At 45.3% G+C, this 24,835-nt stretch overlaps 1 protein-coding gene across 6 annotated transcripts in view; it reads left to right on the top strand.

Annotated features, from left to right (window-relative positions):
• Positions 1–24,835, top strand: part of LCORL (ligand dependent nuclear receptor corepressor like) — a 156,644-nt gene that overhangs the window by 42,701 nt on the left and 89,108 nt on the right. The gene's annotated exons all lie outside the window — the stretch shown is intronic.

Below are 24,835 nucleotides of genomic sequence, written 5' to 3'. Positions count from 1 at the left end.
AGAAGTGTCTACGCTGCACTTTTGTCGACAGAACTCTGTCAACAGAAGTTTATTCCTCAACGTGGAGAGCAATAAAGCTGTCCGAGAAAAGGCTGTTTTGTCAACAGACTGTCAACAAAAAGTATTGTGTGTGTGTGTGTGTGTGTGTGTGTGTAGATGCTCCCCAAGTTTTTGTTGACATAACCCCAGTTTTATTGGTAAAACTCTCTGGTGTACCCTCCAAGTCTAATTCTCAGAACAGAATATGGTTTTCCCACCCTGGGAAAGATGTCCTCCCCTTTTGTTCACAGGTATTTTTCAGATGTTCATTGCTCCTTTTGTAAGCCAAATAAGGAAGCCATTAGTTGCAGTGAGGACACTGGCAGGGTCCAAAATCCCTGGCCATTAAAACTTGGGATGATCAACAATGGTTCTCTCCTCTCCTACCTTACACTTCTTCCCATTGGTCTTACTGGATCCATACGCAGTGTAGCTCTGACAGTTTTGGGGGTCTCCAATTCAGTCTCAGAAGGAATGTAGAAGGTCTCACTACCTGGTAGTCTGTCCAGTTTCTCCACTCTGAATTAGTAGAGGAGACCGTTTTGAGGAGTAAGCAGCAAGGGTAGACCAGGAGATAATCCCCCCACCACCACTTAATCTCTCCTAAACATCTGCTGAAGCTGTAATGCCATCAGTATTACCATTAGATGATGACTAGTGACAATTCCAGGACTCAAGGAAGCAGTTCTCAGAAATGCTTCACGTTCTCCTGGAAGAACTCTAGGATTCCCATCAAAGGGTCCTGGAAATATTGCATACTTTTTCTTCACGATGGGAGATGCATCTGATTTTAATGAAGCTCTTCGTGAGCCAACTAAAACTGCCTGGCAAAACAGAATAGAAGTAGCCATACATATCAGGCATGGTTGTTTATGGAACTGGTATTCTTTTTTAATTCTCTGGTCATTGGACATAGTTTATGCAGAGTAGACAGCTTATTCAAAAAGTTATCCAGATGTAAGAAGCACCTGGACTTTCTTTTGCAACATTAGAGTTCAGGGTACAGAATTACTGTGAAAAGATCTTAAAATCTGCCAGCCTGAACTAGAAAAGTTCAGTATCATAATGAAAGCATCTGGGAGCATTGGGATTGGTTTAGTGTCATAAGAACGTAGGGTCAGCTGTTGGTGAAGTTGCCTTTGCAGGCTTCACCTGATGTAGTCAGCACTGCAACCCCATTTGCTTGGCTTCAGTTGTCTTAGTGAATCAGCCCCTTGAGGACTTATTATTTAATGGCCTTTCAGTTCTTCACAGTCTCACAGATGACTCTTTTCAGACAGTGTAGGGCTACATTTACATTTTTGGTACCATATGGTTGTGTCTACACTAGCCCAAATCTTTGAAATGGTCATGCAAATGGCCGTTTCAAAGATTACTAATGAGGCCCTGAAATGCATGCTGCTGACTGTGGCTCTTTGAAATTGCCGCTTTTTGCTGTCGCGCGGCTCGTCCAGATAGGGCTCCTTTTCGAAAGGACCCTACCAACTTCAAAATCCCCTTATTCCTATCAGCAGAATATTTCTCTTTTCTCTCTTTTTTTTTTATTTTAAGGAAGAAGGGTTCTTTCGAAGATGGGGATTACTTTTGAAACAAACTTACACTGCTTTTCTTCTTTTGAAAGAACCTCTTTCAAGAGTATGCAGTATGCCGCATGGCTTGTCCAAACGGGGGTACTTCCTATCAGCAGATAGGAATAAGGGGCTTTTGAAGTTCCCAGGGTCCTTTCGAAAAGTACCCCCGTTTGGACAAGCCATGCGGCAGTGCGAAGTGGCAATTTTGAAGAGCCGCAGCCGTTCCTCATTTCAGTGCCTTATTAGTCATCTTCGAAATGGTCATGTGCATGGCCATTTCAAAGATTTCGGCTAGTGTAGACATAGCCTATATGTCTGAAAATTAAACTGTAACACTTAGCTGGTGTAATTTGTCACAAAAATCACATTGGTTATGTCTACACTAGCGTTTCTCTTTTGAAAGAGGTATGCAAATAAAGGAAATCAAAAATGCAAATGAGGCACAGATTTACATATCTGGCATCTCATCTGCATACTCTTTTGAAAGAGGCTCTTTCAAAACAAGAAAAGCAGTGTGAGTTTGTTTCAAAAGTAATCCCCATCTTTGAAAGAGTGCTTCTTTATTTAAAAAAAAAGAGAGAGGAGAAAAAGGAGTCCTTTTGAAGATGGGGATTACTTTTGAAAGAGCTGTGTCTACACTGTTTTTCTTCTTTTGAAAAAATATGCAAATGAGGTGCCCGATATGTAAATATATGCCTCATTTGCATTTTTATTTCCTTCATTTGCATGCCTCTTTTGAAAGAGGAATATTAGTGGATACATAACCATTATGTTCCATTTTCGGTAGGCTAACTGAACTGCTGGGAACAAGGTGGAGACTTTTCTAAAAAGTGGCCAATAACTCTCTCATCTTACCTATCAGCATCTTCCAAACACCAGTTTTGTTTTAGCATCTTAAACAAACCCAAATAGTAATTTTCTTGGCTGCACTGTGCTATCCCTGTTTCTCAATTAGAACTCCATTTTTTTTAATTTTGAGAGGCATGGAAAGCTATAATGCCAAACAAATGGGTATAGGAGTCCCTTACATCTGGTTATTATAATGCAGTGTACCTCTGTCCTGTCCTCCCATTCCCTTCCCTTTCCTCTTTAGTATCTGCTCTCGATCAATTATTGACACCGGAGATATCACAAGGCACCTACATTTAGGGGGTATAGAACCATTTCCACTTGATCAAGTACGTGGTGTTGGAGGTCAAAACTAGAGCTTAGACAACTGAACAAAAATGTTAATCGTGGATGGTTTCTCTAGCAGCTATAATAATCTACCATGAGTCCAGGGATTGTTTTTCAACTCTCAACCACAAAGATGCCTATGTTCATATAGCAGTTTGTTTCTTTCACAGAAAATTACTTTGTCTCACATTCTATCACAGTTGTTACCTGTACCCAGTGATGGGATGGATCATAGGGGTCCCCTTGGGACTGTCACCTGGTATGCCAATCATAATACTGAACTTACCTACATGCCTTCTGGGGTGCCCCACTGCCCTGACCTGCTGGGCCAGTGTGCTTGTGTCCCTCAGGAAGGGCACAGATTTGGGAAGACAGCCACACAGAAGAGTAACATAGATGCTGATAATATCTCTGTGAGGCTTGAAGGATCTAGGAGCACAGCTTCGTGGACTTAACAACAGCCAGGAGCTCAGCCCTGAAAAGGGACCAAAACCCCCAGGTAGAGCCATCTTATTCTGTGTGAAGGTTTTACACAAAGAACGCTCATAGTCTTTTCTCTCTTTGTCAAGGAAAGAGAGTCATAGCTGTCAATCCTTTCTTCTCCTCCTGTCAGCCATGTAACAATTATTTATGCTGGGTTTGATAATAAAAATAACTTTTCGGTATACAAATTTAGATTTCAAGTGAAAACAGATGAAAACAAATTACTAATTTATAATAAAAACACATCTGTTACACCTAAGACATTAAGATTGTATGTCTCACCTCCATCCTTATTTCAGGTAAAATCCATCAAATGAGAGCTGATCTTTTCTCTAGCCTGAGCCTAACAGCTTCTTGTTTGTTCTCTGTAAGTGTGGAAGCAATTTTCAAGAGCCAGCTTAAGGCTCATTGATTGCTTCCCATTCTTTAAGTAGAATTTGCGCAGGTAGGAATCCTTTGCTTTATCCTACTCATCTTAATGGAAAAATACCAAATTCTAGGTGGATTCTAGCACCAGTTGGCATGATCACATGTCTCTGTAGGACCAACCACAGTTGAGGCTTACAGAAAAATCAAAACAATTTGCAGATCATTACCTTGAGCATTGGGCTATTAACTTTATCACTAATGGCTTTCACTAGAAATTATGCCTATGTTAGTAGGCAGGTTTACACTTCATATTTCTAGCTTCATATACAAGAATGATATATGCACACAAATAGAATATATGGAGAGGATGGTAAGCTCTTGACTCAGTCTCTTACTTTGCATATAGCATATCAGATTATGTATATTCATAAATATGGGGGCACAGTGTCACAATGAGGTCCTACTTCTTAGCCTTTATTCTACTCCCAAGGTTTTCTCAATCACATCAGTTTTAGCAATCAATGTCTATCATTTAGGAGTAACAGTCTTTCCATACCATGACTTGCCCCCTCAATGACTGGTCTTATAAGGATGTGCTGTTGGCAGTTCAAACAAGAACATCACTGTTCTGCAGTTCAGGTTTACAAATGAAGCTGGAGGATTTAGGTTTGACTTCTGTGTGGCAAATATTTTTATATAGAAGTATTTCTGGATGTAGTGACAGGTTGTGCTTATCTACCACTCAACAGGTTTCTCACTCTAACTTTATTCAAAGAATGCAGCTCAGTTGTCAAGCTACAGCAAGCACATGTCAGCAAATTTTGATAAATGTGGCAGCTTGCATGTTTAATAAGAATGTCAGTTTACATTTCTAAGAACAAGGATGGCTTTGGACAGTTTATACCCAACTAGCACAGTCTCCAAAATAGGTGTTTATACCTAGTTGGGTCCTACAGTTGCTCACCTAATGGAAGCCTTTCAAGATTTGGTCAGTAATCTTCATTACCCATCTGAAGAGGGTATTTTTACCCATGAAAACTCAAGACTTAATAATTTGTTTAGTTTTTAAGGTGCCACAGGACTGCTTGTTTCAGAATGCACAATGAACACCACACTTTGAATATCTGCAACTTAGATTAGGTATCCTCGATTGGTTTTCAGGGCTAAAGGCTTTAAAAACCTACTTGCCTCCACAAATATCAATGATCTTTGTAAAGGCTTTCATCTTTCCCCTTTCTAATCCTTTTTTTTTTTGCAGTCTTTTTGACTAGTTGTTGGAATTAAAAACCTAGGTAGGTAGGTCTGTCACTGTGTTCCATCAATGTTCACTTACTAACTTTAACGGTTTTTCACTCACCGGTAAGTTTCTCAGTTTCGACACCTCTTACCACAGTGAGATTTCTGTGTGGTATTACAGATCTTTTTTTCTGCCTATTTTAGAGATTCTACTCCATTTTGGCTATGTTGGGCTTTCACTATTGTTCTTAGCTGTCTGTAAACTAGACTTTTTGAGCCAATAGCATTGTGCTCAGTTAAAGCTATAAAGTCTATAAAGATGTTTTTTTTGTGGCTATCACTTCTATGCAAAGGGAGAGCTACTGTAATGTTGGGCCCTTTTACTTATTTTGCACTCCAGGGGTAATATATTGTTATGACTTAGCCAAAATTCTTACTGAATACTTTATCCAAATTTCATATTTGTCAGACTGCTCACCTTCCCATTTCCCCCTAAGCTTTGTCAGCCTAAAAAGGAAGTTACCTTCCACACACTGGTAAGAGAGCATTGGCCTTTGGTTTGAGTAGAACCAGACCATTCAGGAAGCTTTCTAGCCTTGTTTTCTGTTTACATGTCTACGGGAATTTACTATTCCAATTCAGAGACTTTTAAAAATGTGTTTCTGGATCTATACCTGTTTGACTGTTTACTGAGCCTCTTGCATGTGACTGCATCTTCAACTAGATGTGCGGTATCTGTAGCCACGCTCAAGAATGTATTAATTGCTGAGATTAGTAAAGCTGCAACATGGACTTCGGAGCATACTTTTTTCTAGCCATCATTTTTACAGTGAGTAAATAAACCATTGGAATAATTTTCCAAGAAGCATGTTCCAGCTTCTGTTGATTAGAAACCTTTGTCTAGTTTCAGAAGTAAGCATTTGATGGCCAGTTTGTGTCTATTTGTTTTTGCATCTGTATTGACACGTAACTAAAATAACTCCTTCCTCTTCTCTGTGTTTATCCTTCTGATAGAGTTTCATTTGTATACTTACTCCTGTATTTAGCCTAATGACAGGAGATAAGTCTACATAATGTTTGACGTTTCCTACCAAAGTGTGCAACTTCAGGAGATAGTCTGGCTCTTTGAGTAGACTCAAATTCAATATGTGATGCCATGTTGTCAACATAATGTGCCATAATACTTTGTCTTAAGTAACTAAGTCAAACTTCACCAGTGACTTTTTAAACCTTTTCTCATGTATTTGAACATTCTTCAGGCTACTTGGGAAAAAAAGGCACATGTAATTTCATAAATCTGATCTAAAGACAATGTCAGATGCCAAAAAAATCTTAGTCATTCTACTGTTTTAGTTTTTAAAAAAAAATGCTAACCTTTATATTTTTCCACTGCATAGTGCCATAGATATTTAAGCATTGCATAAACTCCAGTAAACATTTGGAATTCTCATCATACTGATTCTCCATCTTGTGCTTCCTCATGTCCGTTCCAAAATATATGTGTGTGTGCTTGCCATGTATACTGATGCTGGAAGTTTTTCCCCTAGCAGTACCTGCACCTGAAGTTTCCCTATCTTCTATCATCTCCTCCCTGGATCCTAAAGATTGATTTGCTGCTTTCGATTTTAAGGACATACCCTTCCACATCTCCATAGTTGAGAGCTACAGACTCTTTCTCTAATTTGTGATAGGCCAGATTCATTACTAGGTTGAGGTCCTCCCATTTAGTGTTACTATAGCACCCAGGGTTTTCAACAAGTATATGTCAGTGGTAGCAGCCTACCTCAGGTGCTGGAGGGTCCAGATGTTTTTGTACCTCAACAATTAGTTGGTCAAGGGCAGATCCAGGTCCCAAATGTTGGGCCACATCACCTTCCTGTTCATGAGTCAGGAGGCTGTAGGCCTCCTATTGAATGAGAAAAGGTCTTCATTAGTTCCAGGTTAGAAGATATTTTATATGAGCGATACTGGCTGTTGAGACTGCCAGGGCCTCCCTCCATGGCACAGATTCCGGACTCGGAGGGCTCACCTCAGAGACATTTCTCAGTTCCAGATAACAATGGTCAGAACCTGCCTGCACCTCTTGGGGAGTGCGATACCTTGTATTTATGTTGCTCAACATGCCGGGCTCCACATGTGCCCCTAGCCAATGTTGTTTGCATCAGATTTTTTTGCAAATCAAGGACCATTTGGAAAAGGTCCTCTCCAGCCTCTGTGTTGGCCTCCTTCCAATAGTTGGTGGTTTCTGAAAATGTGTTTGGGGTCCTGTTCTGCAGCTGACCTTCCCCAGTTAAACTTGTTTCAGATATATTGGCCCACAAATGGGGAGACCCAGCTGGTGAACGCTAGGGTAATGTTCTTGGGGTCTCAGTGCCCCCCAGGCAAGATGAGCCTACATGTCAATGTCAGGGAGCTCAGAACAGTACATATCACTTGCGAGGCATTCTGCCCTGGTCTTGCAGGCAGGGCAGTTAGAGTCCTTATGGACAACATGGCTTCCATGTTCTATATGAACAAGCAAGGTGGAGCCCACTCCAGAAGTCTCTGCTAGGAGAGCCTTGCACTGTGGTACTTCTGCATCATGCATGACATCAGTGTGTAAACTCATCATCTTTTGGACATATTGAACTCCTTTGCAGATCTCTTAAACTGGGACTTCTCACCATGAGTGGACTTCGCACCTGAAAGTGGTCCACCTGGTCCTCCAGAAGAGTAGGGCACATCCCCAGGGTGGACCTGTTTGCTATCAGGCAGAACTGCCATTGCCCCCTCTTCTGCTCCAAAGAGGGGTTGGGGTAAAGGCTTCATTTCAAATGCCTTTTTCCTGTCCTGGATGGAGGGCCTGCTTTGTGCATTCTCACTCCCCATTCCCACGTTCCTGCTCATCAGCAAGGTCCTCAAGAAGATAGGGCCTGATGATCTTTCTGCCAGTGTGGGCATGGCAGCATTGTTTTTTGGGACCCTGTCAAGTTTACTGGTACTCCCACATTGCTACTCCATCTGCACTGCCTGTTGCAGGACCATGGCTGTCTCCTTCACCCGACCTTATGTCCCTGCACCTCATGGTGTAGATGCTGTGTGGTTGAATCCACAGGCGCAGGCCTGCTCGGAGGCCACCTGGTGCATCCTTCTCAAGAGTAGGAAATTCTTGAGAGGGCAGAGCTACATGGCTTATGTGATCAAGGTTGGTGCACTGGGTGACAGACTCTGGCATCTCCCTAGGGGGGGCCCTAATCCAATGGATTACCTGCTTTACCTGATGGACCAGGGTTTGGTGTTCTCTTCTCTCTGTCTTCATTTGGCAGCCATTTCAGCATTGCATCCCCCAGTGCAAAGGCATGCAATAGTCTCCCAGGGTTTGAAGGCCTGATTCCTCAAAGGGTTGGCACGTCTTTTTTTTTCCTCAAGTCAGCCCTCTGGTTCCGCCATTTGCAATTTGAATCTAGTCCTATCTAGGCCCACAGACCTGCTGTATGAACCACTGGCCATGTGCTTCTTGTCACGCTTGTCCTGGAAGGCAGCCTTCCTTGTGCAATAACATCAGCTATGCATGTTTCAGAGCTTTGAGCCCTGACCGTGGAGCCACTACATATAGCCTTTCATAAGGATAAGGTCCAGTTCCTCCCCCCATCCAGCTTTCCTTTGGAAGGTGTTGACAAACCTTCCATTTGAACTAGGACATCTTTCTGCCAGTTCTCTGTCCCAATCCTCACTCCTTTAATAAGGAGAGGCTTCTTCACTGTCTGGATGTGTGGATGGCTTTAGTTTTCTATCTGGACAGGACTAAGCCATCCCAGAAATCTGTTCATCTTTGGCAATGAACTCATGGGGGCCAGCTGGTCTTTATGCAGTAGATCACTAACTGGACCACATCCTGTACCTATGCTGCTTATGATCTGGCTGGGGAACCCTGCCATTTGTGAGAACTCATTTGATGAGAGCACAAGCCTTGTCAGTGGCGTTTGTGGCTCAGGTTTTGATCTAGGACATCTCTAGGGCAACTACGTGGCCATACGCATATTTGCCGCTCACTATGCCATTGTCACCCACACTAGAGACTGTTCTGAGTTCACCAGGGCAATTCTGTGGCTTTGTTCTTGGCTACCATCCGAGGTGGGTAGGAGTCATCTGTTGTGGAATGGACATGAGCAAGTGTTCAAAGAAAAGATGTCTACCTGTTCTATAACTTATGTTCTTTGAGATGTGTTACTCATGTCCATTCCACACCAAGTCTTCCTTTCCCCACTGTTGGAGCTTCCAGGAAGAAGGAACTGAGGTTAAGAGTAGTGTAGCACCTCTTATTCTATGGCAGAGTGGTGCCAAAGAAAGGGCAACTCTGGAAGCTGCTGGCCAAAAAACTTCCCGCACTACTGCACGTGGTGAGCATGTACACCTATTGTGGAACTGACATGAGCAACACACATCTCAAAGAACAATTACATAAAACACAGAAAACAGTCAAGTAGCACTTTAAAGACTAGCAAAATAATTTATTAGGTGAGCTTTCGTGGGACAGACCCACTTCTTCAGACCATAGCCATACCAGCTGTGAGCCATTCAAATATTGAGTCTGTTCTGGTAGGGCTATGGTCTGAAGAAGTGGGTCTGTCCCATGAAAGCTCAACTAATAAATTATTTTGCTAGTCTTTAAGGTGCTATTTGACTGCTTTTTGTTTTGATAGTATATAGACTAGCACGGCTCCCTCTCTGTTACTATAAAACACAGAGTTACAGAACAGGTACCTGTCCTTTTTATTGACTCTTTCCCCCTTTTTAAAAATGGAAATCTTATGTAACGGTCACTATTGTGGAACAACCACCCTTTCTCTCCAGTGTAATAATGGAGCTTTTAGGTTATTTCGCGCATAAATTGGACAAATGACAAAAATGGACAAAATTTTGAGAAGCAATTTGTCAGCACTTTTAATGACTACTTCTTGAACAATCAGTTTTAGGGGGCACCAGAGCAAAGACTCTGCACTCTTAGTTAATTCAAGAAGTAACAATGTGTGAAACAAAGCAATGACTTACATACAAATGCAAAATTCTAGAAGGAGGGAAAGGTATCAGAAATTAATTCAATGGCATTATATTACAGATTATTTGAGATCTTTTATCATAGAGTGAATATGTTAAATATAATGTATGTTCTGCTGGGTCCTCAGGCTTGGCTCCCTCCTTAAGGGAAAGTTAACACCACCGTGGTAAGGCTGGACTTCATGTAGAATTATGGAACACGTATGCTGGGGTAGTAACAGAGAGGGAGCTGTGCTAGTCTATTTACTATCGAAACAAAAAAGTAGTCCAAGTAGCACTTTTTAAAGACTAACAAAATAATTTATTAAGTGAGCTTTCATGGGACAGACCCACTTCTTCAGACCATAGCCAGACCAGAACAGACTCGATATTTGAATGTCTCTCAGACTCATATGATGTCAGAATCTAAGCTTTCATTTTGAAAACACTTTGTTTCTAGCTTTGAGGTTTGCGAAGGAAAGCTTGAAAATATGAACACAGAATAACCAGTACAGTAACGAACGCCTTGAAAATAAAATGAAAATGTATATGCTTTGTGTAAATCATTGCTCTGGAGTGGGGCTGTGGATGAGAGGTTCAGTTTGCAGGCTACCACGGAGACAGAAGACTACCCCTGCCCTCTGTCACCACAGCAGCTTGGGGCCATGTGAGAAGTGCTTACCTATGGCTGCTGCAGCTCCAGTGGGCACAGCCAGAGGAAAGATGAATGTCCCCTGGTTGGTGTTGGTCCAGGCTTGTCTGTCCCTTGTGCTCCACAGCCAGTGTGAGGCACGCAGCAAGCTGCACTTTTGCCTCACTTCCTGACAGAGGATCAGCCAGCAACAGGTCCCTCTGAATCAGGGATGGTGGGGGAGCTTCAGCCACTTGCCCTCCCTAAAGGGCACCTGTGGGCAAGTGGGAGGTTCAGGGCTGGAGTAGCCTTGGATCGGGGAGAGAGTTCCTTCAGCTAGTCCTTTCACCTGCCTGGTAATTGTCTTTTCAGTATGGTTTCATGAGGAGTAATCCAATTCTGGGTACATCCTGTTTTCCTGGTACAACCAAACTCTCTCACCTTGCTTTGAGTTATGATAAGAGGAGGCTATATTCCAAATTTGGTGGTTCAAACTCTTACCATTTAGGAGGTGTTCTTGGATGAACTGATAGACAGATTCTCTCAAATATATAGTAGATTAAAAGGAAAGCTTTTGGTTTGTCAGTCTGGCACCTCTCATAGCCATCCCATTCCCAAAGCTATAACTATGTAAACCCAAGAAATACTGTTTGTTTAGAAGTGACAAAACTATCACCATTATTCAAACTCTTCAGAGATGTCTGAACTTGGGTTAACTTAGAATTTTCAGAATTAATTGGTCAAAAAATATTTGTGTACATAGTATGCATTAGGAACTTCAAAAGACAGCTAAGCACAAGTTGTTTCAGTATTAAAACAACAATTTCCTTATTCTTTGAGTAATGACTTCATGAAGTTTGTAAATTTTTGGTGGCCTCAGACTGTGGCTACCAGCTCTTATTGGTGGCTTCTCTAACAGATTTTTCTAAAATATTTGCTTTAGAAAAGGTACATATACATATCCAAATAATTGTAACTTATTTTTAGAAGGTTTTTTTATTGAGAAGACTCAATAAAAAAAAATTAATCTATAGTTGTATTTTTGTGCTTCTGGCCCTTGCTGCCTTCCTCAGCTCTGCCTAACCCTGAGTACCCTTCCATAGCCACTTACAGTCCTCCTTGCTCCTTGACTACAGTGCCAAGTAAGGCTAATCAAGCTGAAGTCTCAGGACCCTGGACTGAAGCCCAGAGTCAATTGAAGGTTGGGATGGGGGCTAAAGCTGAGAGCCTTCTTCCAGCACTCCAAGGCTCTGCAGGGAAGAGGGGACAGTTAAGCCTGGCCCTAGAGCCCCTCAGCACTGCAGGGAGGGGCTGCTGCCATGCACATGTGGCCAGTGTGGCTATATTTGAGAAATGCTGTGCTAGACTTTGTATTTACCTTAACTATATTAGACTCCACTTTTATCTTTAGACTACCCATTTTTCAAACTACTTTAGTTACCAAGGCCTGGTTCATACTTTAGAAACTATCTCTATTGTTTAGGAATATAAAATCATGTTCCTAACCAATATAACTATTTGAATAAAAGGCTTAATGTACATCCAGTTATTCCTAAAAATTACTGTTGTTGGTATTGATTATTTTGTTTAGAAAAGCGGTGTAAATTATGCTGGTGAAATAACTTCTGCCAATATAAGCTACTTTTCCTTAGGAGTGTTTATTGCATGTATATTTAACTGTTTTCCTGAAGAAAAGTTAATTCATCTTTCAAGTAATCTCTTGATAGTCCCACTTTGTAGGATCAAGATGTCTGCATTGTGTGCCGCTGGAACTTTCTGGAAAGCATTGTCCATTGGCATTCCTTCTTTATTTTTCCATCCTGGAGGATTCAGCGAGTGTTGGGATGCTGACTTTCTTTTCTTTATTTTATGTATGGCTACACTATGAAATTAGGTCTGCTTTTTGAGGGTCAATTTTCTTGCACCCGGCTATACAACATCAAGGGTGTATGTCCATTCTGGCACATAAATTTGATGGAAGTGTGTCCCCATTAGCATTGCCAGCGTCAACTTTGTCAGCAGTGCGCTGTGAGTACCTCTGTCACAGTTCCTACTGTCTTGTTGCATTTCAAGTTTCTGTCCCAGTGTCTGATGGGATAAAAATGTGCCATGAGTGGTTCTGGGTGTGTGTCATCAGAATCGCATAGTACACTTGTTTTCTCCCTCTCCCTTTTGAAAGCAACAGCAAAAAGTGTTGTTGTTCACTTTTTCATGTCTGTATGGCTGCCATTTCAAGGATAGCATGGAATCTCTCCAGGTTCAGCCTTGTGGGAAATATGAGCACCTCATGCACTGGAAGTTCACTTTAGAGCCAGGCATGCCTATACCCTATGCCCCATTCCCCAGGCTGTAAGCCATGTTATTGTTCAGCAGGCTGATGCTACTGACCTTCAGGAGAGCTGTTTAAACTGTGTTGGGGGGCATCCGAGAAAGAATAAGTACAGCATCTGCAGAAAAAATTTTACCCTCAAACTCAGAAACAGTGGAATATGTGCTGGAGGGCTCTTTTCATGGAGGCTGTGCTTCATCCTATCTCAGAGCCCTCTTGCTTAGACTCCACATCTGGGACTTCGGTGTCAGTGAGCAGCACACCGGAATTCACCTGGCATCGTTACCCTCCCAGATGCCTAAGAGCCTTCCTACCGCTCTTAAAAAAAGCAGACTGGGTAGTGTAATAGTAGGTAGTTTCCAAAGAAACTTTAGGCCATCTGGAAATTCCAGCATGGGAAAAGATAGCAGTCTTAGCCCTCAACCAATACCTCAGAATGATCCATGGATGAATAAGGGAAATCCTTAGTCAGCTTAAATTCAAAAAGGATGCATACAAGAAATGAAAACATGGACAGTTGACCAAGGAGGAGTATAAACATCTGGCTGGAGAATGCCAGGCAGTAATCAGGAAAGCGAAAGCACAATTGGAACTGCAGCTGTCAGAGGATGTGAAAAGTAAAAGGAAGGGTTTCTACAGGCATATTAACAATAAACGGATTATCAGAGAAGGTGTGGGGCCGTTACTGGATGAGGGTGGTAGCCTAGTGACAGATGATGTAGGAAAAGCTGAAGTACTCAATGATTTTTTTGCGTCAGTCTTCATGGACAAAGTCAACTTCTACATGAGGGTCCTAGACAATGCAGTATGGTAGGGTTGAAAGCAGCCATCTGTGGGAAAGGAGCAAGTTCTGCACTATCTAGAAAAACAAGATGTGCACAAGTCCATGGGTCTGGATTTAATGCACCTGAGGGTACTGAGGGAATTGGCAGAGGTCATTGCTGAACCTTTGGCCATTATCCTTGAAGACTCTTGGAGACTGGGGGAGATACCAGATGACTGGAAGAAGGCAAACATAGTGCCCATCTTTAAAAAAGGAAAGAAGGACAATCTAGGGAACTATAGATCCGTCAGTCTTACCTCAATCCCTGGGAAAATAATGGAGGTAATCCTCAAGGAATCCATTTTGGAGCACTTGGAAGAGGGGAAAGTGATCAAAAGTAGTCAACATGGATTCACCAGGGGCAAGTCCTGCCTGACCTGACCAATCTGATTAGCTTCTACGATGAGGTAACAAGTTCTGTGGACGTGGGGTAGTCAGTGGATGTGATATACCTTGACTTTAGCAAAGCTTTTGATACAGTCTCCCACAACATTCTTGTCCATAAGTTAAGGAAATATGGATTGGATCCTTGGACTATAAGATGGATAGAAAGCTGGCTTGATGGTTGAGCCCAATGGGTAGTGGTCAATGGCTCAATATCTGGATGACAGTCAGTTTCAAGTGGAGTGCCGCAAGGCTCAGTTCTGGGACTGGGTGTTGTTCAACATCTTTATTAATGACCTGGCTGAGGGACTGGATTGCACCCTCAGCAAGTCTGCAGTTGATACAAAACTAGGGGGAGAGGTAGATACATTGGAGGGTAGAGAGAGAATCCAGAATGACCTGGATAAATTGGAGGACTGGGCCAAAAGAAATCTGATGCAGTTCAACAAGGAAAAGTGTAGAGTCCCACACCTGGGACGGAAGAATCCCAAGCATTGTTACAGGCTGGGGACTGACCGGCTCAGCAGCAGTACGATGGAAAGGGACCTAGTGGTTATGGTGGATGAAAGGCTGGATATGAGTAAACAGTGTGTCTTTGTAGCCAAGAAGGCTAACAGCATTACTAGAGTGCATTAGGAGGAGCATTTCGAGCAAATCTAGAGTAGTAGTTATTCCCCTCTATTCGGCACTGGTGAGGCCACATCTGGAATATTGTGTCCAGGTTTAGGCCCCCCCAGTATAAAAAAGATGTGGATGAGCTGGAGCAGGTTCAGTGGAGGGCAACAAAAATGATTAAGGGGCTGGAGCACAAGACCTATGAGGATAGGCTGAAGGATTTGGGCTTGTTTAGTTTACAGGAGAGAAGACTTAAGGGTGATTTAATAGCAGCCTTCAACTTCCTGAAGGGGAGCTCTAAAAAGGAGGGTGAGAAACTGCTCTCAGTAGTATCAGGTGGCAGAACAAGAAGTAATGGTCTGAAGTTGAAGAGGGAGCGATGTAGCTTAGATATTAGGAAAAACTATTTCACCAGGAGGGTGGTGAAGCATTGGAATGCGTTGCCTAGAGAGGTGGTGGATTCTCCATCCCTTGAGGTTTTTAAGTCCTGGCTGGGCTGACTTAGTGGGGGTTGATCCTGCTTGAAGCAGGGGACTTGACTAGATGACCTCCTGAGGTCCCTTCCAGCCCTGTGATTCTGTGAATGGGGGCTTCAGTTCAGGCAAAGGGCCTGTCAGGCCATGTGCCTGCTCCAGAGCTTCTTGGGGGCTATTGCTGCAGTTGGACACCTACCCACCCTGAGTCCAGCCAGCTACCTGCCATCGACTCCTGGAATCCTGTCCTAATAAGAGCATCTGTGCCTGAAGTTGGCCCTACAGCCACAGAACAGGTAGGCTGACCAGCATTGTAGATCTCAAGCCAGGTGATTGGGTCCAGCCCTGGCTCTAACATCCACAAGCAAGCCAGTTATGGGACCATGCCCTAAAGCAATTGCTCAGCCACAGTTCACAGGCATCAGTCCACATCATGGTGACCTCAGACCCCAGCACTGCAGCCTTGGTTCTAGTTAGAAGACACAAGTGTCTGATGCAAGACGCAGGACATGTGAATCATGATGCTGTTGCCTATAACCCATGGTATTGTAAGAGCTTGCCATGACACAGATCACCATCACTTAGGCAGTTTCCCAGGCGTTCTCCTCTGCCAACCCACACCCTCCCACCTCCCGCTTCCTCTCAAGTTTGGGATCTATCATGGTCACGGCACCATTCTTCGGCTCCATGATATTGCTGTTTGGGCAGGTACCACTCCTTGCCTTCTCCTTACTGGTTACTGACATGGGTCAGTTGGCAGAGTTGGGCAATTATGACTTTACTCTGGTCATCTGAAGGGCAGTGGCCTGACCCTGAAAGGGAGTTTTAGCCCCTCCTCGTAAAAGGCAAGTCACACCCAACCCACAGGACTGGCTCAGCTCTTGTGGTTGCGGCAACAGCTTGGGGGCAGGAGCGATGGCCTGCTTAGTGTGTTTGTATACCTGTTAAGCAGGCCTACACTCCTGCAATTTTTCCCAAGCCATGTCAGATAAGCTGTCTGCCACATCTAGCTCCTAAGTCAGAGTACAACGCCAAATCTGATGCAATGGTCGCAGGATAAGTCTTGATACTTATGGTTCTGTCCCTTGACTAGCAAAGGGAAGCTGCTGCTCCTGCTGGGAGTCATCTTTGTCACTTCCAGACAAAGCAATTCCAGGCCACTTGGAAATGAGCGGTCTCCCAATGATTTCAAGGAGTACCTGGGAAGACTCTCATTCCAGGTCTGAGGCTTTGGAGATCAGAAACCTACCTGGGCAATCTTATACCTCAAGAGTTCTGGGTGAGTCACAGTTTCTCCTTACACCTTGATGTTGGGATGCTCAGAGTGGTTCACTGGGCTTGCCAAGCCTTTCCTATCTCTCTCAAAAAATCCAGTTCCTGATACAAAATATCCAGATTTTGATCCTGATGGGTAATTCAGGCAGTCTGTTCCATATCAATAAGGTAAGGTGGGACTAAGTTTTCTGCCTTGTGCTGGGAAGCTCTCAGCCTTTGGAACTTCTTTATACAACCACAGTATCCACCTAGTAGCCGCACACCTCCCAGGGCCAGGAATGCTTTGCAGATCATGTCTGCACGACCTTCTCATCTCACCATGATCAGCCCCCTCATGTGGAAGTGGTCAACTTCATTGTCTAAAAGGCCAGAATTCCCCAGGTGATCCTGTTTATGTCCAGGCAGAACATGAAATTCTACATTCTTCGAGTGAGTGATCATGTGCATTCCAATGTAGGTACGCACACCGGCTTAGTTGCCAGAAGTCTTTTTCTCTTAGCTGGTAGCTATCTGGTCAGTGTGGTGTCCCCTGGAGTGGTGCCAATATGGTGGCCAATAGAGGCACAAGCCCCCTCCCGCCACTCAGTTCCTTCCTGATGCTGTGTCGGTTGCTGGAACTGCCCTTCAGTTGCGCGAGCACTCATCTGTAGCTGGTAGCTTTAGTTCTTATATCTTGATAGTTTAATTCATTGTTCATAGTTAGTAGTTACATAGTTCAGTAATTTAATTGTTAGAGTAGTTGGTTGGACCTGAGTAGGGGGCTAGTTTCCCCTTGTCATGGTCTCAGCATCAGGGCATGCCAAAGTCCTTGAGCTTCAAGGTCTGTGAAGATTGTGGCAAGCGTGTGCCGAAAGGTGACCCTCACTCCTCCTGCTTAGAGTGTTTAGGCAAGAGTCACCAACAGGATCACTGTCCTGTTTGTAGGATGTTTAAACCCAAGACCTTAAAGGATGTGCAGTGCCTGAAGGTCCTTCTGATGGAGGCAGCTCTCCAGTCATAGAAGTCCTCATCTGCCAGGCTGAGCACAGCATATTTGGTGTGGAGCGCGCCGGCACCAAGCTTGGCCATGACACCAGCAAAGGAGAAGGGGGCCCGGCACTGCGGTGAAGGGCCAGCCCCTCACCCTTCTAGGTGACGTAAATCGCAGTCCCCAATGACTTGCAGAAAGAAGAGGCATGATGGGCCACTCCCCTGTGATGCCAAAATGCAGGGAGGAGCCTGAGGCACAATCGGCTGAGCCGTGCCATGGGCATGCCTTGGAACACCGAGTATCAATGCCAGGTGTTCAGAGCAGCATAGAGCCTGCTCCAGATCATGGCGTCCCTCTCACAGCCAAAGGGGCCGATGCCCCTGAGGCAGGTGCTGAGTTGTCTTCTGTCTCAGGGCAAGCTGGCTATGACCACCTTCTCCCCCAGCCCCAGCAGGGACCTTGGTGCTGGCGCAGACATGATCCCAATCAGTGCCGATGCCAACACCTGAGTGTCAGGTGCCACCTTTGTCTTTAATGTTGGAGGCATACGAGTCAGAGTACTGCTTGAACTGGAGAAGCAGGAGTCAGAGTAGGAGTGCTCAATCTTCCTCCTAGTGGACTCAGCATTTGGCACAGGGAGAATGGTCACTGAACTGACAGATGGCACCACAATGGCCCTTTTGGACCCCGTGGGTATTTCATGAGTCTCAGAGGCATTTTATCTGGCCATAGTCCTAGTCCCTCGTTGCTACTGGCAGCATTGGGAGCTTCCCCAGTACTGCATTTGGCACCATCGGTTTCACTAGGAGTGCTGCCATGAGATGCGTTGTTGGAGCAGCCTCTCTCCACGCAGTGGTCCTTGTTTGCACCGTCTGTCTCCTTGGCTCTGACCCCCTCAGAGCTAATGCCAGCATCTGCTCCAGTGGTGTTGTTGCCACCTCCTCCGCTGGTGCCGGCACGTAGGGGCCCTGGTGGGCTTCAGATGCCACTGGCATTGGCAGTTCCTACAGCTCCTCCTTCAGCAGTGCGCTCCTCAGCCCCATCCCCTGTGGACTCAACGATGCTGGCATTACAGCTGTTTCCACTGCACCTTAGGTGACCAGCGCTCCAGACCCATTGGGGGCCGTGGACATAGGCTGCTCGGTGCAAGTGGGGACCTTCTCTTCTCCTCCTCCTCCCCAGACAAAGTGGTTACTGATTCTTCCGCTTCCCTGGTCTTGGAGGACAGATGAGCCTTCCAGCAGCTGCTCCGCCTGGTGGCCCAGGGCTTGGGGGTTCAGGCAGAGGAAGTCAAGGATGAGGCTGACCCAATGAAATATTTTATCCTCATTGGGTCCCGCTAGAGTGGCCTTGTCTCCCATAAAGGTCATTGCCCAAACCGCTAAGACCATGTGGCAGAAGCTGGCATCAGTCCAGCCCACAGTGACCAAAAATGAGAGAAAGTACTCTGTCCCCTCCGTGGGGAATGAGCACCTGTTCACCCACCCTGCTCCCCACTTCCTGGTCATAACTGCTGCCAACCACAGGGAGAGACAAGGGTTTCAGGGGCCCTTGCCCAAAAATAGACAGAATGATTGGTTTCATGCAGGAGGAAAGTTTATTCAATTGGAGGGCTGCAGCTGCTCATAGCCAAGCCAAAAGCCTTAGTGAGCAGATACTCCTACAATACAGTGTTCTCCTTCTCAAAATTTATAGAATTTGTTCCCCAAGATGCTAAACCTGACTGTATGGCAATTGTGGAGGAGAACAAACTGATTTCATGTGTGGCCCTACTAGCTGCCCTGGATGCTGCTGATGCAGCAACCCGAGTTATGGTATTGGAGGTCGCCATGAGACAAGGGCTTGGCTTCAGGGGTCCTGCCTGTCACATGAAGTGCAGCAGACGATTAACCTTCGAGGGGTGACATAGTTTTCTAAAAGAACAGATAAAGCCTGCAAGGTCTTGAGGACTCTAGGACCACCCTAAGGTCTCTGGGGCTTCATAGTCCTGCACCCAGCGCAGACATTTTAACTCGCACTCTCCCTCTAGGCGGTTCCCTCAGCAGCCTAGGCGTGAGGTCACAGTGGTAAGAAGTGCTCCAATCAGCCAGGCCAGGGCCTATGGCAGCAGAAGTCCCCGTCAAGCTGAAATCTAATCTTTGAAGGTGCAGTTCGGAGCAACACACCATTCCCCATATTGAATCCAGCATGCCCTTTACTTTGTTCTGCCGATCGCCTTTCTACCCCGCTTGGTGATGTATAACATCGAACCGGGGGTCCTTTGCATGGTAGGAAGGGGATGTGCTACCCAGTTCACTTTGTACCTAGCTTTCTGCCCCACACTATCAGTTCACAGTCCTTCCATTCAGCCTGTCGACAGCTTCAAGGGTCTTCACCAAGTGCATGGCAGTGGTTGCAGTCTTCCTCAGGAGGCCTGGAGTCCAGTTGTTCCCGCATCTGGATGACTGGTTGGTCAAAGGGCTCAAGTTCACCAGCATATAAATTTTATCTGTCACTTTTGAAAGTCTCAGCTTTCTGGTAAACAAAGTGAAGTTGACACTTGTCCCCACTAGAAGAATAGAGTTTGTGGAGGCTCTTGGGCACAGTGCTTGTCAAGGCGTCCCTGCCAGAGAGCAGGTTCCAGGCTATGGCCAGCATCATAGACGACGCCATCGAGGTCCCCACCATGATGGCCAGGTTTTGCACTCGCAGCAGGACCCTAACCCTAACCCTAACCCTAACCACCCCGACAGATTTTTTTTTTTAATCTATTTGTGCCAAACTTCTAAGTGGCCTCCTCAAGGATTGAACTCTAAATCTCTACATCACCTTCAGTAGTGGCTTGCTTCCATTTACCACCCTGTGAGGGATGACAGAGACAAGTTAGTGACATTGCTGCAGCAGGGACTGCGGACTCTGCATTGGTGGCTGGATGCTTGGACAATGTGTGGGGAGCTACTCTACAGGCAATGTATGGGGAGCTACTCTTCAGGCCGCCCCAAGCATCTTTGTCTCTGGTAACCAATGCATCATACTTAATTTGGGGGGCACATCAGAGAGAGCACCAAACTCAGGCTGTATATGGCACGTCAGACCTCAAGGTCCACATCAATGTGAGGGAGCTCAGGGCAATCAGATTGGTGTGGAAGGTGTTCTGGGACAACCTAGAGGGGCATTGCATGTCTGTATTCACTGATAACATGACAGCAATGTATTATACCAACAGATGGGGGCAGGGGGAGGAGGGATGCATGCTCCTCTCCCCTGTGTCACGAGGCCATCAGGCTGTGGGAGTTTTGCATTCAGCACCGAATTCTCATGCAAACCAATTACTTACCTGGGGTCCACAATACTATAGTGGATCACTTCAGCAGGTCCTTCATGAACTACGAATGGTCTTTTCATTCACATGTGCTGCACTCAGTTTTCCAAGTTTGGGGCTATCCCCAGATGGACCTGTTTTGCCACGCACCTCAATATGAAATTCCAAACCTTTTTTTCCTACCAGAACAAGAATCTGGTATCCTGGGCAGATGCATTCAGTGAATCCGGGGCAAGCCTGCTGCTGTGTGTGTTCTCTCTGGTTCCCCTCGTCCACAGGGTCCTCCAAAACTTGAGCATGCAGGGCCTCTATAATCCTAGTTGCTTTGGTGTGGGCCAGGCAGCATTGATACTCAGATCTGTTGGACTTGTTGGTGTGCAATCTGATAACACTCCTGTTATGCTCGGACCTATTGATGCAGAAGGAGGGGCAGCTTCAGCACTCTAATCTCCTATCCCTACACCTCACAGTATGGAAGCTTCATGGCTGAGTGCCATGGAACTTTCCTGCTGAGATCCAGTGTGGGTTGAAAACCTTCCATGAAGGCCACTTACTTGGCAAAGTGAAAAAGACTCTTTCCATTTGGATGTCCCAGAAGGGGTTATTCCCTTTTGCAGGCCACAATCCCTTCAATTCTGGATTATTTGTGGCACCTGAGTCAGGCGGGGCTATTCCTATCCTCCATTAAAGTTCACTTGACAGACTTTCTGGTTTTCATTCTGGCCCAGGGTTTTTGTTGGTGTTCTCAGACCTGGTAGTAAGGAGATTCATGAAAGTCCTTGAGAGGGTTAAGCCACGAGTGAGAGACCCCCTTACCTCATGGGACCTTAATTTGGTATTGGCAAAGGTGATGCAGCCCCATTTTGAACCTCTTGCTCCCTGCTGTTTCTAAGTTACAAAACAGCTTTTTTGGTGGCTGTCACATTGTCCAAAAGGGTGTCTGAGGGCTCTTGCAGTGGAACCACTCTATACTGTGTTCCACAAGGACAAGGTTAGATTGAGACCCCCTCCTGCTTTCCTGCCGGAGGTGGTGGTCTCTATCCATGTAGTCAGGATATTTCATTACCTGTGTTTTATCTGAAACCTTATGTGATTCTGAGGAAGCGAGTTTACACACCTTAGATATCTGTAGAGCCTTAGCTTTTCATATAGATGGGACCAAACCTTTTTATAAAGTTAACAACAGCTCTTTGTTTTGGTGGTGGACAGGATGATGGGCCACCCAATTTCCTCCCAGAGGATTTCCTCCTGAATAGTGGCTTGCATTAGCAGGAGTGTCCTCTCCTCCAATCAGGGCTCCTTCTACAAGGGTGCAGGTGTCCTCAGCAGCATTCTTAGCCCATGTCCATATTCAGAAAATCTGTAGGGCAGCCACCTTGTCTTCCATATGTACGTTTGCAGCCCATTACGCGATCACGCAGCACAATGGGGAGGATAGTGCAGTGGGTTGGGCTGCTCTAAATGCATTTTGAGGCTCCGATCCTACCTCCTAATGTCAGCTTGTATTCACCTTGGAATGCACATGATCAATCACTCGAAGAAGAAAAGACAGTCACTTACTACCGAACTGGTGTTCTTGAAGATGTGTTGCTCCTGCCTGTTCCAAAACCCTTCCGCCTTTCCCCACTGTTGGCGTAGCTGGCAAGATGAAATGGAGTGGGAGGAAGGGGTGTGTTGGATTGTGCCTATAATGACCACCACATTGGCACCACTTCAGGGGGCACCACACCAACGTGATGGCTACTGGCTAGAGGAAAGCGACTTCCGGCAACTGGGCATGCGCATGCATGTGCACCTACGTTGGAATGGACGTGAGCAACACATCTTGAAGAACGCCAGTTACGGAAGTAACTGTCTCTTTTTCTGCCTAATTCAGGGTATTGACAGAAGCTTCCTGTCAGGCAGTTTTCTGATCCTGTGGTCAGCAACTCTGTTGTACACCTTCCCTCAAGTGCCACTGATTCATAGATTTCTCATGAAAATCAAGCAAGACAGGGCAAAGGTGATCCTTTATAGTGCTGGCTTGGCTGTACCAGCACTGGTTTGGCAAGGTGCTGAATCTCTTGGTGGCTGCTGCATTTTGACTGTTTGTCAGGCCAGACCTGCTGCCCTACAACTATGGCAATCTTCTACATCCAAACCTGATGGCATTGCACCTGATAATATGGTTGCTGCATGGTTAAATGTGGAGAAGCAGGAGTGTTTGGTTGCTGTTCAGCAACTCCTGCCAGGCAGCAGAAAGTCAAAAAGCAACCTTCCTGGCAAAAAGGAAGTGGTTTATTTGGACCTTTGGATAAAGGTACAAGTGGGCTTTGCAGCAGGTGATGCTGGGCTACCTTCTGCATTTCAGGCTCCAGGGCCTGTCCCTTTCATCTGTCAATGTCCACTTGGACTGCTATTTTTACCTTCCATCTGTCACTTAATAGGTTGGTTTTGGTCCAAGATGTGACTTCCAGGTTCCTCAAGGGCCTTGAACGCCTCTTTCCACACATCAATGACCCCATTCCATGATGGAACTCAAATTTTGTGCTGTTATGACTCTTAGTAAAGAGTCCCTAGTAAAGACTCGGGCTTTCTGTTTTTCTTCTCCTGTTCTGGAAGGTTGCATTTCTGTTTGTCATAACATCTGTCCACCAGGTCTCTGACATTTATAGTGATTTACCTTGGAACTTCCCTATAGCTGCAGCCACATCTGGCTTTCCTGCCCTGGGTGGTTTTTTTTTTCTCAGTTTCATACGGGCCAGGACATTTACCTGCCAGTCATTTCCCACCCCGCCCCTTTGCTCTCCTTCTCCCCCCCCTCAGAAAAGGCCACACAAGCAGGAGGATGAAGATAAATAGCCTTCCCTAACTGGAGGAGGGTGGTTCTAGCCTTCTGCATTGAAATGACCAAGCCATTTCACAAGTTAATGCAATTGTTTGTTGTGGTGGCCAACAGGCTAACAATTCATCCAATGTCGACTCAAAGAATCTCTTTATGTATCACTGCCTGCATTCACTCCTGCTATAATCAAGTAAGGATGCCACTTCTGGCAATCATACCTACCCATTCAACCAGGGCACAAGGATCATCCACAGCTTTTTTTGCCCAAGTGTCTGCCCAAGACATCTGGAGGGCAGCCATCTGGTCATCCATCAGCACATTCTTGTCTCATTATACACTTACCGGGCCCAGGACAATGCTGCCTTCAGTCGAGTAGTACTGCAAGTCACAAGACAGATCTCTGAGCCCACCTCGAAAGATACTTCTTGAGAGTTGCCTAGAATGGAATGCACATGAGTAAGCACTAGAATTAAAAACCATTGCCTACCTTTCATAACTCTCTTACTTTTCAAGATATGATGCCATGACTACTTCTGACTCCCCTCTGAGCCTGCACCCTGAACCTAGTCCTGCAACTCAGCCCTCTGCCCCAACATTGGCTGCCCCCCACAAGTCAGCATATCTACCCCCTCCAGCACTCCAAACTCACTTCTGTACACCAGGCATCTGCTCCAGCCCTGATCGTCCTCTCGGAGCTAGTACTCATTCTCTCTGCTGCAACCCAAGCCCTAGCCCTGAGCCCCCTTCCAGAGCCAGTACCCATACCCCCTGTACCCCAGTCCACTTCCAAACCCCATTATCCTCTGACCCAGCCCAGTAAAAGTGACTGGGGGCAGGAACGATCAAGGCAGGGCCTTGAGGAAGGGGCAGGGTAGATCTTGGATTGTCCTTAAATTCCAAAGTGACTTTGGGCATCAAAGAGATTGGGGACCACTGCTCTAGGCAGAGAGGAGTGAGTTTTTCTGTTTGAATAATTTGAGACCCTGCAGTTGGTAGTTGTGTTGGTGTCCACACAGTCACTTTGGTCATTTTAGCTTATGTCACTTGGAGGGGTGGCTTATTCACACATAGCATAGCTTAGTGTGATGTAACTTAACTCTGCTGAAGTTGTATTGTGTAAACTGTGTGACTCCCTCCTGCCACTTGAACTGTTGCAAATCCTTGCCCTGCCTACTGCCTGCAGTAGACTTGAATGGCGTATTCTGCTTCCTCTTGTGAGTTGCCTCCTGACACTTCATCTTTTCCTCAATTTTATTCTTATTGAATTGCTATTTCTGTGTGCTTAAGGTAAACGAGTAAATCTTCAAAATAATTTGGTTT

Source organism: Carettochelys insculpta, chromosome 4 (genome assembly GCF_033958435.1).
Source record: "Carettochelys insculpta isolate YL-2023 chromosome 4, ASM3395843v1, whole genome shotgun sequence".
Taxonomy (NCBI): domain Eukaryota; kingdom Metazoa; phylum Chordata; order Testudines; family Carettochelyidae; genus Carettochelys; species Carettochelys insculpta.
This window is presented reverse-complemented; position numbering and strand designations above follow the sequence as displayed.